This window comes from Anopheles ziemanni (genome assembly GCF_943734765.1).
Source record: "Anopheles ziemanni chromosome X unlocalized genomic scaffold, idAnoZiCoDA_A2_x.2 X_unloc_63, whole genome shotgun sequence".
Lineage (NCBI taxonomy): Eukaryota > Metazoa > Arthropoda > Insecta > Diptera > Culicidae > Anopheles > Anopheles ziemanni.
Genome location: NW_026689833.1, coordinates 146,331 through 156,576, shown reverse-complemented (window position 1 = coordinate 156,576; position 10,246 = coordinate 146,331).

Genomic DNA, 10,246 nt, shown 5'->3' with positions numbered 1-10,246 from the left:
CTTACCCAGGACCGCCGAAGCAGCGTGGACCAGGGGAGAACTATACTTTGTCTTGTATGCCCTCTTCCACATAGGGCAAGCTAGAATTAACTATCTTACCCAGGACTGCAAAGCAGCGTGGACCAGTGGAGGACTATACTTTGTTCATTACACCACAGTATTAAGTATGGTGTCCTCTTCCACCATAGGGCAAGCTAGAACTAACTATCTTACCCAGGACCGCCGAAGCAGTGTGGACCAGGGGAGGACTATACTTTATACTTCACACACTAGCCATACTGAAGTCATCACTTGGTTGAAGCGCTGAACTACGGCGGGGTAATCGTTTACAGGTTATAATCATATAGCTGCATGCTCATTAGTAGATAATGGAATATTGTATGGCAATATGAGCATGCCCAAGTGATGACTTTGTTTCAAGCTCAACAGGTAGGGTATTGAGTCCTCTTCCACATAGGGCAAGCTAGAATGAACTATCTTACCCAGGACCGCCGGAGCAGCGTGGACCAGTGGAGGACTATACCTTGTCCATTACACCACAGTATTAAGTATTGTGTTCTCTTCCACATAGGGCAAGCTAGAATTAACTATCTTACCCAGGACCGCCGAAGCAGCGTGGACCAGATGAGGACTATACTTTATACTTCACACACTAGCCATACTGAAGTCATCACTTGGTGGGGGTGAACTACGGCGGTATCTATCGTTTTGGTTCGGTCTATATAGGGTCGCTTGCATGCTCATTCGAATATAATGTAATTGTGTATGGCAATATGAGCATGCCCAAGTGATGACTTTGTTTCAAGCTCAACAGGTAGGGTATTGAGTCCTCTTCCACATAGGGCAAGCTAGAATGAACTATCTTACCCAGGACCGCCGGAGCAGCGTGGACCAGTGGAGGACTCTATACTTTATACTTCACACCACAGTATTGAGTACTTCTTGCATAAAGCCCCTAATGAGAACCACGAGGGCTCTCTCAATGTAGAACCACAAGGGCTCTAGTACCGATTCTCTCGGTACGGCTTGGTCCGTGTTCCTTTATGCTTGTACTCTTAGAAAGTCTCAACCCGGAGGTCTTGACTTTGATTGTCATAGTTGGACTACGACGGGGTATCCGACTCATCGAATACCCCAGAAGCACACCATCTTTCGGGTAGGCGGTACGCGTACCTCCGGACGCGGAAGTCTCAACCCGGAGGTCTTGACTTTGTATTGTCATAGTTGGACTACGACGGGGTATCCGACTCATCGAATACCCCAGAAGCACACCATCTTTCGGGTAGGCGGTACGCGTACCTCCGGACGCGGAAGTCTCAACCCGGAGGTCTTGACTTTGATTGTCATAGTTGGACTACGACGGGGCATCCGACCATTGCTGATCGAACACCCCTGATTCACCATCTTTCGGGTAGGCGGTACGCGTACCTCCGGACGCGGAAGTCTCAACCCGGAGGTCTTGACTTTGATTGTCATAGTTGGACTACGACGGGGTATCCGACTCATCGAATACCCCAGAAGCACACCATCTTTCGGGTAGGCGGTACGCGTACCTCCGGACGCGGAAGTCTCAACCCGGAGGTCTTGACTTTGATTGTCATAGTTGGACTACGACGGGGTATCCGACTCATCGAATACCCCAGAAGCACACCATCTTTCGGGTAGGCGGTACGCGTACCTCCGGACGCGGAAAGTCTCAACCCGGAGGTCTTGACTTTGGTTGTCATAGTTGGACTATGACGGGGCATCCGACCATTGCTGATCGAACACCCCTGTTACACCATCTTTCGGATAGGCGGTGCGCGACACCACCGACGCGGAAAGTCTCAACCCAGAGGTCTTGACTTTGTATTGTTGGATAGTCCTCTTCCACTATAGGGCAAGCTGGAAATATTCCATTTTACCCAGGACTGCCGAGGCAGCGTGGACCAGGGGAGAACTTCACGGAATCTTCAGGCATCCATGATTGCCATAGTGCGTAAGCCGCCGCTGTGCGCGTCAACTCGTTCCCCGTGAGGAGGAGTCTAGCCGCCGCTAAAAGACGAAGCATTAAGTGTCCTCATTCCACTATAGGGCAAGCTAGAATTAACTATCTTACCCAGGACCGCCGAAGCAGCGTGGACCAGGCGAGGACTATACTTTATACTTCACACCACAGTATTGAGTACGACTTGCATAAAGCCCCTAATGAGAACCACGAGGGCTCTCTCAATGTAGAACCACGAGGGCTCTAGTACCGATTCTCTCGGTACGGCTTGGTCCGTGTTCCTTTATGCTTGTACTCGCGGAAAGTCTCAACCCGGAGGTCTTGACTTTGATTGTCATAGTTGGACTACGACGGGGCATCCGACCATTGCTGACCGAACACCCCTGATTCATCATCTTTCGGATAGGAGGTGCGCCCACCTCCGACGCGGAAGTCTCAACCCGGAGGTTCGGACTTAGAGTTTTTCCCATTTAAAAGTTTTTCTCTTAGCCATACTGAAGTCATCACTTGGTGAACGATTGAACTAGGGCGGGTTAATCGTTTATAGGTATCATGTGGTTTGCATGCTCTCTTAGGTTAAGGTCATGTGGTTGGCTATCGAGCATGCCCAAGTGATGACTTTGTTTCACGCTTGCTTGATTTCTTCATGATTCCCTGTTATATAGTGTAATCATTCGAGAACAGGGAATCTTTGGTTTTGCTCAACAGGTATTGGATGTCAACTTGGTATCTAGATCGCATTAAGTCTCAACCCTTAGGTTCGGACTTGTATAGTGACATCTTGTTACGGTCTTGAGTCTCAACCCGCAGGTTCGGACTACTTAGTGTTTGATCGAATATAATATGGCAACTTGTGCCTAAGTCTCAACCCGCAGGTTCGGACTTCTGTTTATTTGGCCAATGTATGTATAAGGCAACTTGTGCCTAAGTCTCAACCCGCAGGTTCGGACTTGTGTATTTGTTCGAAGTCATGTATAAGGCAACGTGTGCCTAAGTCTCAACCCGCAGGTTCGGACTTGTTAGTGTTTCGTCAACTTTCATATGGCAACTTGTGCCTAAGTCTCAACCCGCAGGTTCGGACTTGTGTATTTGTTCGAAGTCATGTATAAGGCAACTTGTGCCTAAGTCTCAACCCGCAGGTTCGGACTTGTGTATTTGTTCGAAGTCATGTATAAGGCAACGTGTGCCTAAGTCTCAACCCGCAGGTTCGGACTTGTTAGTGTTTCGTCAACTTTCATATGGCAACTTGTGCCTGAGTCTCAACCCGCAGGTTCGGACTTCTATAGTGTTTCGTCAATTATCATATGGCAACTTGTGCCGAAGTCTCAACCCGCAGGTTCGGACTTCTGGAAGGATCACTTGGCCACTAATGATCCTTCCGCAGGTTCACCTACGGAAACCTTGTTACGACTTTTACTTCCTCTAAATCATCAAGTTCGGTCAACTTCGATAAAGCAGACGCGGTTCACGAGGATCCAGCGAACGATCATCTCCAAAGACCTCACTAAATAATCCATCGGTAGTAGCGACGGGCGGTGTGTACAAAGGGCAGGGACGTATTCAACGCTGGCTGATGACCAGCACTTACTAGAAGTTCCGAGTTCATATGGACCATTGCAATCCATAATCCCTACTAAGTGAGTATTTGAGTGATTTCCCGTTCCTCTCGGAATAGGAGACACGCTGCTACCCACATTGTAGCACGCGTGTAGCCCAGAACATCTAAGGGCATCACGGACCTGTTATCGCTCGATCTCATTTTGCTAAACACAAATTGTCCTGCTAAGCAGCGTACCGTAAGTGCACTTGCGCACACGAACAGCGAAGGTGTCAGGTCATACTCCACCGAAAGGTCCTAACCCGTTCCAATCGGCATCGACGCATTAACGCTGACTGCGTTCTAGTTAGCATATGTGAGTCACGTTCGTTATCGGAATTAACCAGACAAATCAATCCACGAACTAAGAACGGCCATGCACCACTACCCTTAAATTTGAGAAAGAGCTATTAATCTGTCTCACCTCCATAAGTTCGGACCTGGTAAGTTTTCCCGTGTTGAGTCAAATTGAACCGCAAGCTCCATTTCATTGTGGTGCCCTTCCGTCAATTCCTTTAAGTTTCAACTTTGCAACCATACTTCCCCCGGAACCTGACTTTGGTTTCCCGGAAGCTACTGAGAGCACCTGGTTGTAGCGTCTCCCAATTGCTAGTTGGCATCGTTTACGGTTAGAACTAGGGCGGTATCTAATCGCCTTCGATCCTCTAACTTTCGTTCTTGATTAAAGAAAGCATCCTTGACAAATGCCTTCGCTTTAGTTAGTCTTACGACGGTCTACGAATTTCACCTCTCGCGCCGTAATACTAGTGTCCCCAACTACTTCTGTTAATCATTACCTCCGGTCTGAGTACAAACCAATGAAAGATTAGACCAAGGTCGTATTCCATTATTCCATGCAAGATTATTCTAGGGCGTTTGGGCACCCTGCTTTAAGCACTCTAATTTGTTCAAGGTAAACGTGAGCGGTCGAGCTCTATGTTACACTTGCACCCGTTGAAGGGCACACCATGACACAGACTTGGTGCCCTACCACACCATTGAGTCGCAACCAGATTCCGACTTGGCCCACCGACCACGGGTTGACCGGGTCGGCGGAGCCGGACTGTGTTGGACAAGTATCAACTTCGAACGTTTTAACCGCAACAATTTTAATATACGCTAGTGGAGCTGGAATTACCGCGGCTGCTGGCACCAGACTTGCCCTCCACTTGATCCTCGTAGAAGGATTTATGCTCTACTCATTCCAATTATGAAACATCATTAAAGAGTTTCATATTGTTATTTCTCGTCACTACCTCCCCGTCCCGGGATTGGGTAATTTACGCGCCTGCTGCCTTCCTTGGATGTGGTAGCCATTTCTCAGGCTCCCTCTCCGGAATCGAACCCTGATTCCCCGTTACCCGTTGCAACCATGGTAGTCCTCTATACTACCATCCATAGTTGATAGGGCAGATATTTGCGAGATCTGTCGTCGGTGCGAGACCATACGATCAGCATCATTATCCAGACTTCAACTCAATGACACGGAGAACCCGCGATTGGTTTGACTAATAAGTGCACCAGTTCCCGCGAGGGTCCTGGCATGTTGCATGTATTAGCTCTAGATTTTCCACAGTTATCCAAGTAACTAGGTTGATGATCTCGTAAATTATAGCTGTTATACTGAGCCTTATGCGGTTTCACATTAAATCTGTTTGTACTTAGACATGCATGGCTTAACCTTTGAGACGAGCGTATATTACTGGTAGGATCAACCAGAATTCCGACTTTGCGTTCGAATGTTCATTGTCCCATTGCACCCGGAGGAGCAAACACCACGTTCTATATGTTGTCAAGTCCGGTAGCACACGGGAGGCGAGCCCCCGTGCGAACCTCATTGCCCTCGTATCACACACACCCGATGCACCGGACAGGCACTTGAGCGGCATTCGACTCCGCTAAGCGCACGTGCGCCCGATTGTGCATGCGCTGACGGGGCCTTCATACCCCTACCACAGCGACCTTATGCCAAACTTCCATGAATACTTAGGTGAGCTGACAAGGGCCTTCATTTCCCTACCATCAACTAAAGGACACGCTAGGCGCGTCCGATCATTGCAACTGCGGGGCTTTCATACCCCAATCACCACAGTACGCAATTCACCAGAGTTTAATCACAACCCCCCCGGACATGGCACACTATTAACTTGCAACAAAACTTAGTGTGTGCCGGGCACATCGGTTCCACAAAATCATTCCCGATGTACCCCAATTGGGGTTGTGAACGCATCCATGGTCCTCTGACACACCCAACCAAGCGTGGATACTACATACCTCAAACACCCAGTACACTAACAGACAAATCAATATATGGTTGCTTTCCCCCAGACATTTGCCAATCACTTGGCACCCGGACGGGAACTCGCTCCTGATTGCGCCATTGCCACCCATTTGCCAAGAGCGAGTTCTGTATGTAGATTTCATTTGGAAAGACAACCGTGTACTGGATATTCTATCCGACGATTACAGATGACGAGTACGAGACTCGACTACACTCACGGATAATACATTTTGGGTCGAGATTGCTTTCGGGGTTTTCGATTGGTCTTGCGCTTGTAAACGTATAACTTTGACTTGTGGTAACCTCGGTATGTTAGTCGATCACGTGGTTGTGAACTGGGTAAGGGTGGGCAATCTGTTCACTTGCACTCTGGGTAGGAATATGGTGAGCGCTATAGGTTAAAGATCATGGTATGGTTCCATCGTGATGACTTTCGCTAGATAGTAGGATGTTTGGATAGTTATAACGTTTTTGGCCATTTGTTCATAGTGTTCGGTTCATTGAGGAATTCGATTGGTCTTTGCTTCACACACGTGGTCGATCACTTGGATGTGAACTAGGGTGAGAATAAGGTGTTCACTAGTGCTCTTAGGTTTTGGATCAGTACTGAGCACTTGATTGGTTTCGCATAATATGTATCCATAGTGATGACTCTTTCCAGCTTAAGATTTCGTTACCAGTTTCGAATCCTCCCCACGTTCGCTTTTACTTGGTTAGGTTTTCGAGTGTAGATTTGAAAGCAATCTCATGTATGTATCCCATCTGATATAAGCCACTGACAGTTCATGTCACCTCGTTCAACTCTCGCTGGGTCACAGAAGTATGTTACTGCGCCCATTATCCCTACTCGGATAGGTTCGGTTCGTTCGTTTTATACTACGGTGAGTAAACTCAATTTGTGCATCGCATAGCCATGGAAAGCAAGCTTTCGCGGGCCTCTTCGACTGTTTTGATACGAGCTGTGCCCGTGATGCTTGTCATCCCAGGATACTAGACCCCTTTGGACGACCGCATGACCATCAGAAAGTAAATTCCACGTTCGATTTGGGGTGTGAACCCCGAACATAAAGTCTTTGTGTAGAACCACGAGGGCTCTATAGTACCGATTCTCTCGGTACGCTTGGTCCGTGTTCCTTTATGTTCGTACTCTTGTGTGTATAATATTCATGTTCGATTTGGGATATTTGCTACTGTCACCGTTTGAGTACCATGGGGCTTGAACCCCTAACATAAAGTCTTTGTGTAGAACCACGAGGGCTCTGTAGTACCAATTCTCTCGGTACGCTTGGTCCGTGTTCCTTTATGTTTGTACTCTTGTGTGTATAATATTCATGTTCGGTTTGGGATATTTGCTACTTTCACCAGGGTCCCGTTCTTCATACAAGTCTGCCTTGCTAATGTGGTAACTTTATAGTGTAGTTCTGACATCCCAATTTTGGGACTTAGCCGATTTTTCATGTATTTCCATATGACCCGTAGGGTCCCTTTCTTCATACAAGCTTGCCTAGGGCGATCGGTCAAAACTTGTCTTACTATTCGATTGGTCTTCGCACTTTCACCCTAGGCAGTTCGCCTAGGTCTGTCTTCTTGAGGAGGCCAAAACCCGAAATAAGGAGGTCCAGCCGACCCTGAAACCTCCCCTGTCTTAACTACACTAACCCGATTTTTCAGGGTCCTCAGCGCCATACAACTTTGCCTAGGTCACTTGTACTCTTGACTTAGGCCATCTGACTTGGTCCGTGTTTCTTCCTAGGGTTCACCTAGGTACTTTGCCTTGCTTGATGTGGTAACTTTTTAGTGTAGTTCAGACATCCCAATTTTGGGACTTAGCCGATTTTTCATGTATTTCCATATGACCCATAGGGTCCCTTTCTTCATACAAGCTTGCCTAGGGCGATCGGTCAAAACTTGTCTTACTATTCGATTGGTCTTCGCACTTTCACCCTAGGCAATTCGCCTAGGTCTGTCTTCTTGAGGAGGCCAAAACCCGAAATAAGGAGGTCCAGCCGACCCTGAAACCTCCCCTGTCTGAACTACACTAACCCGATTTTTCAGGGTCCTCAGCGCCATACAACTTTGCCTAGGTCACTTGTACTCTTGACTTAGGCCATCTGACTTGGTCCGTGTTTCTTCCTAGGGTTCACCTAGGTACTTTGCCTTGCTTGATGTGGTAACTTTTTAGTGTAGTTCAGACATCCCAATTTTGGGACTTAGCCGATTTTTCATGTATTTCCATATGACCCATAGGGTCCCTTTCTTCATACAAGCTTGCCTAGGGCGATCGGTCAAAACTTGTCTTACTATTCGATTGGTCTTCGCACTTTCACCCTAGGCAGTTTGCCTAGGTCTGTCTTCTTGAGGAGGCCAAAACCCGAAATAAGGAGGTCCAGCCGACCCTGAAACCTCCCCTGTCTTAACTACACTAACCCGATTTTTCAGGGTCCTCAGCGCCATACAACTTTGCCTAGGTCATTTATACTCTTGACTTAGGCCATCTGACTTGGTCCGTGTTTCTTCCTAGGGTTCACCTAGGTACTTTGCCTTGCTTGATGTGGTAACTTTAAAGTGTAGTTCTGACATCCCAATTTTGGGACTTAGCCGATTTTTCATGAATTTCCATATGACCCGTAGGGTCCCTTTCTTCATACAAGCTTGCCTAGGGCGATCGGTCAAAACTTGTCTTACTATTCGATTGGTCTTCGCACTTTCACCCTAGGCACTTTGCCTAGGTCTGTCTTCTTGAGGAGGCCAAAACCCGAAATAAGGAGGTTCAGCCGACCCTGAAACCTCCCCTGTCTGAACTACACTAACCCGATTTTTCAGGGTCCTCAGCGCCATACAACTTTGCCTAGGTCACTTGTACTCTTGACTTAGGCCATCTGACTTGGTCCGTGTTTCTTCCTAGGGTTCACCTAGGTACTTTGCCTTGCTTGATGTGGTAACTTTTTAGTGTAGTTCAGACATCCCAATTTTGGGACTTAGCCGATTTTTCATGTATTTCCATATGACCCATAGGGTCCCTTTCTTCATACAAGCTTGCCTAGGGCGATCGGTCAAAACTTGTCTTACTATTCGATTGGTCTTCGCACTTTCACCCTAGGCAGTTTGCCTAGGTCTGTCTTCTTGAGGAGGCCAAAACCCGAAATAAGGAGGTCCAGCCGACCCTGAAACCTCCCCTGTCTTAACTACACTAACCCGATTTTTCAGGGTCCTCAGCGCCATACAACTTTGCCTAGGTCATTTATACTCTTGACTTAGGCCATCTGACTTGGTCCGTGTTTCTTCCTAGGGTTCACCTAGGTACTTTGCCTTGCTTGATGTGGTAACTTTAAAGTGTAGTTCTGACATCCCAATTTTGGGACTTAGCCGATTTTTCATGAATTTCCATATGACCCGTAGGGTCCCTTTCTTCATACAAGCTTGCCTAGGGCGATCGGTCAAAACTTGTCTTACTATTCGATTGGTCTTCGCACTTTCACCCTAGGCACTTTGCCTAGGTCTGTCTTCTTGAGGAGGCCAAAACCCGAAATAAGGAGGTTCAGCCGACCCTGAAACCTCCCCTGTCTGAACTACACTAACCCGATTTTTCAGGGTCCTCAGCGCCATACAACTTTGCCTAGGTCACTTGTACTCTTGACTTAGGCCATCTGACTTGGTCCGTGTTTCTTCCTAGGGTTCACCTAGGTACTTTGCCTTGCTTGATGTGGTAACTTTTTAGTGTAGTTCAGACATCCCAATTTTGGGACTTAGCCGATTTTTCATGTATTTCCATATGACCCATAGGGTCCCTTTCTTCATACAAGCTTGCCTAGGGCGATCGGTCAAAACTTGTCTTACTATTCGATTGGTCTTCGCACTTTCACCCTAGGCAGTTTGCCTAGGTCTGTCTTCTTGAGGAGGCCAAAACCCGAAATAAGGAGGTCCAGCCGACCCTGAAACCTCCCCTGTCTTAACTACACTAACCCGATTTTTCAGGGTCCTCAGCGCCATACAACTTTGCCTAGGTCATTTATACTCTTGACTTAGGCCATCTGACTTGGTCCGTGTTTCTTCCTAGGGTTCACCTAGGTACTTTGCCTTGCTTGATGTGGTAACTTTAAAGTGTAGTTCTGACATCCCAATTTTGGGACTTAGCCGATTTTTCATGAATTTCCATATGACCCGTAGGGTCCCTTTCTTCATACAAGCTTGCCTAGGGCGATCGGTCAAAACTTGTCTTACTATTCGATTGGTCTTCGCACTTTCACCCTAGGCACTTTGCCTAGGTCTGTCTTCTTGAGGAGGCCAAAACCCGAAATAAGGAGGTTCAGCCGACCCAGAAACCTCCCCTGTCTGAACTACACTAACCCGATTTTTCAGGGTCCTCAGCGCCATACAACTT